Below are 6,332 nucleotides of genomic sequence, written 5' to 3'. Positions count from 1 at the left end.
CTGGAGAAGGATGTAGAACAAAATTCTAACGCACAAAAAAAGACCAGGTTTACTGGCCTGACAGAGACTGGAGAAACCCTGAGAGTATGGCCCCCAGACATCCTTTTAGCTCAGTGGTGAAGTCACCCTCGAGGTTCCCCGTTCAGCCTGGGATTGGACAGCCCCATAAAACAAAACGGGACTAATGAGGCACAGCAGTCCAGGGACAAGAACTAGAAGGCAGAAGGGGACAGGAAAGCTGGTGATAGGGAAGCCAAGCTTGAGTAAGAACAGTGTTGACATGTAGTGGGGTTCTTAACCATTGTCATAGGGCAATATGTGTACTGTTTAATGAGAAACTATTTTGCTCTGTAAACCTTCGTCTAAAGTGAGAATAGCAGCACAACTGAAAGAACGTAATTGATGTCACTGAATTGTACACGTAGAAATTTTTGAAATGGTGTATCTTTGACTATGTATATTTTCACCAAAAAAAAAGAGGTCCTCCAAGGCCGAGAAGGGAGCGTGTTGACATTTCGTGGGGTTGTTAACTAATGTCATAAAACAATATGTGTACTGACTGTTTAATGAGAAAATATTTGTTCTGTAAACCTTCGCCTAAAGTACAATAAAAGAAAACAAAGATTACAACCAAGAAAACCCTATGGAGCAATTCTACTCCATAACACATGGGGTCTTCATGAGTTGGAATTGATTCAACAGGCAATGGGTTGGGTTTTTTGTTTGCTTTGTTTTGTTTTTGTGGTTGCGGGGGGAGGTGTAGCAGAGGGTAATAACAGCTCAGAGCAGAAAACAACTTCAAACTCAATGTCAAGTTTAGCTATAAAATAAATGTTATCAGCTGTTTCCTGCCGCAGGAAATGTCCCGCTGGAAGTGTTCTCTTTAGCCCCAACCTTCCCACCTGCCTCTCTCTCTCCATCGAATCCCTCTTCACATCACCCCACTACTGGGCTTTTCATCCTCTTCCTCCCTGGCTGCCTCCAAACATTCAAAATCCCTCCCACTTTCTTACCAGGCACAGTCTGGCTCCTTCTTGGTCTCTCTCCCCAACCCCTCGGCGGGGCCTTGCCTTCCTCAGTGGAGGGTCCCAGCAAGGTGTCCACATTCCTCTGGGTAGATGCTGGCCCTCCCTTTGTAGGGTGGGGCACATGAGTGATCACTGTAATAGCATTTTTCCTTGCCACTCCAGAGTAGAAAAAGAACAGTTGTCTTGGTGAATTGGCATGATACGTGCCGTCAAAACAGTCGAGCCCCTTGTGTGTGTGGGCACAGCTTGTCTGAACCTGTTTCCAGAAAGCTTATCATTCCACAGAAGCCAACATCTGCCAATATGTAAGCCAAGTGCTAAGATCATAAACGTTGCTTAATAGATGTTAATGAGGAAAAGTGACTGCAAATCTTCGTTTTGGATTCCTAATCTTTCCCCAAAACACTATTTGTTTACCCTCATCAATGGCCTCTCCCTCTCTGAAAGGGTTTCCTTTTGAACTGTCCCTCAGAGCGGAGAAGAAAAATAAAATGACCCAACCAGTCATCTCTTGGTAATTTAGAGTGAGCAGTGGGCATACGAGTCTCAAAGGCTCAACTCCCAAGGGCACCCGCATTTCCCAATGATCACTACCTCTATTCTTTCCCCAAGTCCATCTGTTTGTCTCCTGAGTAAGATGGCAAGAAGACGCAATAAAATGTCCAAAAATGCCATTTCCCATTTCCCATGAATAACCATATGTGAAAGGCAGTGTTTAAGAGGCTCTGTGTCCTGAATCTCTAAATGGTCCCTGCAGAACGGATCTAACCACATCATTACCCCTGCTTAAAATCCCTTGAAGGCTCTCCACTATATACAGAATGAAACCCAACCCTGCTACGACATGGACCTTCAGGCTGGCCTGAGAGAACCCTCAGTTGCCATCTTTCATCATTCCATGCAGTCTAGATACTCTAGTCAAAGTCAAAGTGGAAGAGAGGGGACTGGGATCTAGACCTTCTGAAAAAAATATTCTGCAAGGCTTTTTCCAACACACACATCCTCCCTCACATACACACAAACATACCGACGTACCGATACAAACACACACACATGCCCACACACCTTCACATACACACACACACATACACACACCCTCATCCACATACGTATACCCTCACACACATACCCACATACATCCTCACATACACACATACTCATACACCCTCCCTCACACACACATGCCCACACAAATATATTCACATATCCTCACAAACACACACATATCCACGCGCTTTCATACAAACACATATACACACGCTTTCACACACATACCTTCACACACATATATACCCATACTTACCTTCACATACCCCCCCCACACACTCTCACACATACACACAGACTCATACACATCCTTACACACACATACCTTCACACACACATACCTCATGCACACATGCATACCCATACACACTCCTTCACATACACATACATACCCACACACACACTTTCACACGCACACACACACCCCTCACATACATATATATCCAGACACACATCCCACGCACACATCCACACACATACCCACATACCTACACATGCACTTATACACACACACACCCTCACATATATACACATACACACACACCTCACACACACATACCCTCACGCATACAGGCATATCCACTCACACACACTTACATACCCACACATACCTTCACACACACACACACACACACACACACACACTATTTACACGAATACACAGGATGACACAGTGATCCTACCTTTTTCCTCAGCAAAGGGACATTTGTAAGCAGAAGCAAAGGCCCTGCTTCTCAGCTGACACAGAGAAAGAAGGAGAGTGGGAGGTAAAGACAAGAGAGGTGTGGTCCCCAAACGTGGAGATCCTTAGATGCTTAACTCCTTCGTTCCCATGCTGCTAAGACACGAGCCCGAATGGCCATGCTGCAGCCCATCCCTGACCTTCCTGTTGCTGGAGGTCCCGTCTTGCCGCCTCTAATAAATATGGTGCCACTGTATCTTACACTCAGATTCAACCATGAACACATGGCTGGGATCATCTTGACAGTCAGCCACTCAGTTAAAAGGAGTAAATCTCTTTTTACATGACAGGTGATTATTATTAATTTTGCTTTCAGTAAATCCATAAAAAGGAACAGTCAACAATGAAACCCAAGAAGAGGGAACAGATAAATAGTCTTGGATGTCTAATGCAGCTGGAAACTGGGCCAGCATTAAAAAAAGAGGTTCTTGGTTTTTTAGAAAGACCATTCTAGGGGCCTCTAAATAAACTACCCGGCTCCTCAACCAAGCTGATATCATGCTGCCCGTGGCTCTTCCCTCCGAGATGCAGACTGGACCAGGAAATGCTCTATCTGAACCCCAGAACATGAGACTTGGAATGAATCTTCTAGGGCAGATTCTGGACGAAACTCTGTATTTTATAGGTGATAAAATTAGGCTCCAGAAAAAGGAAATGATTTGCCCAATGTCCACAGCTATTTACTGTCAGGATATTGACTGGAATAGCACTGGGTGGACTATTCTTCCCACCTCAGCTCTACCTCCTACTCTGAAAACTCCTTCTCATCCTTCGGGCTGCACCTGGGTGGACACCTCCTCTAGGAAGTCTTCCTAGCCTCCATCTTCCTTCCAATTAGACTAGAGGCTCTCTCCTCTCAGATTCTACAGTTCCTTGTACCATATAACCTCATCAAAGAACTTGAATCACTAGCCTGGAACATTCTGGCTCCATGTCTGTCTCCACACAAGGGACACAGGCACCTCAAACGAAGGAAAGATGCAGGTGCACAGCAGGGCACAACCAATGTAAAATTTAATTAAGTGCCCATCTTGGGTGGCCAAGGCAGTGCTTTCTGCACACACCACCCTGCCCTCTCACTCTCCCTGTTTAAGCTCTGTCTAAGCTCCTAACATGTTGTCATTAGGTGCCATCCAGCAGGCTCTTGCTCATAGCAACAAAACAAAACACTGCCCAGTCCTGCACCATCCTCACAATAGTAGGTACGTTTGAGCCCATTGTTGCAGCCACTGTGTCAATCCATCCCATTGAGGGTCTCCTTCTTCTTCGCAAACCCTCTTCTTTACCAGTCATGATGTCCTTTTCTAGTGACTGGTCCTTCCTGATGACGTGTCCAAAGTAAGCGAGGCAAAGTCTTGCCATCCTTACTTCTAAGGAGCATTCTGGCTGTACTTCCTCCAAGACTGATTTGCTTGTTCTTCTGGTGTTCCGTGGTGTATTCAGTATTCTTCACCAACACCACAATTCGAATGTGTCAATTCTTCTTTGGTCTTCCTTTTTTATTGTTTGGCCTTCACATTAATATGAGGCGACTGAAAATACCATAGCCTGGGTCAGACGCACCTTAGTCATCAGAGTGACATCTTTGCTTTCTAAGATTTTAAAGAGGTTTTTTGCGTCAGATTACTCTCCATACCACTCAGTTGAACATTTAACTGTGTTCTAAATGCTTCACACTGTCAGCTTTTGCGTTTCCAACAGATTACCAGACAAAAAAACCAAGCCAGTTGCCATTGAGTTGATTCCAACTCATGGCAACCCCATATGTTGCAAAGTACAACTGCACTTCTTAGGGTTATCAAGGCTATGACCATTCAGAAGCAGATCACCGGGCCTTTCTTCCAAGGCACCTCTAGGTAGGTTTGAACAGCCAACCTTTTGGTTAGTAGTTGTCTTAGGCTGGGTTCTCTAGAGAAGCAAAACCAGTAAAGTGTATAAATACATATATAGAAAGAGATTATATCAAGGAAACTGCTCACGCAACTGTAGAGGCTAGAACGTCCCAAGTCCATCCAACAGGATAGAGGCCTCTCCCAAGTCACACAGCTGCAGAAGCTGGCAAGCCCAATATCAGAAGGTTGGAGAGCAGAGCTCCCACTCACAGGCTGTGCAGATCGACGAATCCCAGGTTCGGCAGATAAGCTGACAGCTCAAGTCCCAAGAACGGGAGATGAGATGACAGGAAGCAGCCGCAGGATCCAGAGAGAGCAAAAAGCCAGAACGTCTGCTTATGTACAGATGCGGGCCACACCCCCAAGGAGACTCCCTTTCATCTGATTGGCTAGTCACAGTATATTCAATCATGGGAGTGATTACATTAAAACACGGAGAATCATGGCCCAGCCAAGCTGACACACAATCTTAACCATCACAGTAGTCAAGTGCATTAACATTTCCACCACCAAGGGACTCCTTCAATACTGCTTCAACTACAGGCGCTGTGTATTACATGTTGTTCAACTCCCCCAGAAGGTTTAGCACAGTGCTTCTCAGCCTTGGCTGCATATTGGCGCCTCCTGAGGAGCTTTTAAAAACCACAAGACCCCAACGCTCAGGCCACAACCCAGGCTGCCCTGCTGGGAGTGGGGCTCAGGCATCAGATGTTCAAGTTCCCCAGGTGGCTCCAGTGTGCAGCCAAGATCAAGAAACATGCACCTAGAAAAATAGGATGCTGGAAACTACTTGTTGATTCAGGCGTTTCTGTGTGGGTGAGTGCAGTTGTGGATGACAGTGACAGAGAGTGAAAGAGAAAGAGGTGGTTTGGTGCTGTGTCGCCAGGGTTTCCTCAACCTCAGCATTATTGACATTTGGGGCCAAGTAATTCTTTAATGTGGGAGGCCGTCCTATGAATTGTAGGATGTTTAGCAGCATCCCTAACCTTTACCAGCAAGATACCAGTAGCAACCCTCCCATCCATGGTGACAACAAAAATTATCCGCACATTGCCAAATGCCCCTGGGGTGGAAGGGAACATCCCTGGTCGAGAAGTACTGGTGTAGACTAGTCACCAAATAACTTATTGGTTATTTATTTCGCATTTCATATATAGGTCACATGATCACTTTTCCAAACTTGACTGAGTGGCTGAGGCTACTGAAGACTGGGGTCAAATGTCTTGGGGAGGTACTTGAGGGATTGGGCCAAATACAGGCTGAGGTGGTGTCTTAGGCTGGGTTCTCTAGAGAAGCAAAACCAGTGAAGTGTAGACAGAGAGAGAGATTTATATCAAGGAAATGGCTCACGCAGCTGATGAGGCTGGAAAGTCCAAAGTCCGTGGGTTAGGTGCCAGACTGGAGGCTTCTCCTGACTCATGTAAATGCAGGAGGTGATGAACCCAAGATCAGCAGATCAGACAGCAGGCTGCTGGCTCGAGTCCCGAGAACTAGAGTTCAGATTATGAGAGCTGAATGCGGGATTCAGAGCAGAGCAAAAGCCAGTGAGCTTTGCCAGTAAATCCATACATGTTGGGTATAGGCCACACCCCCAAGGAAACTCCTTTTCAACTGATTGGCTGC

Source organism: Trichechus manatus, unplaced genomic scaffold, assembly GCF_000243295.1.
Source record: "Trichechus manatus latirostris isolate Lorelei unplaced genomic scaffold, TriManLat1.0 scaffold00054, whole genome shotgun sequence".
In the NCBI taxonomy this organism is placed as follows: Eukaryota; Metazoa; Chordata; class Mammalia; order Sirenia; family Trichechidae; genus Trichechus; species Trichechus manatus.
This window is presented reverse-complemented; position numbering follows the sequence as displayed.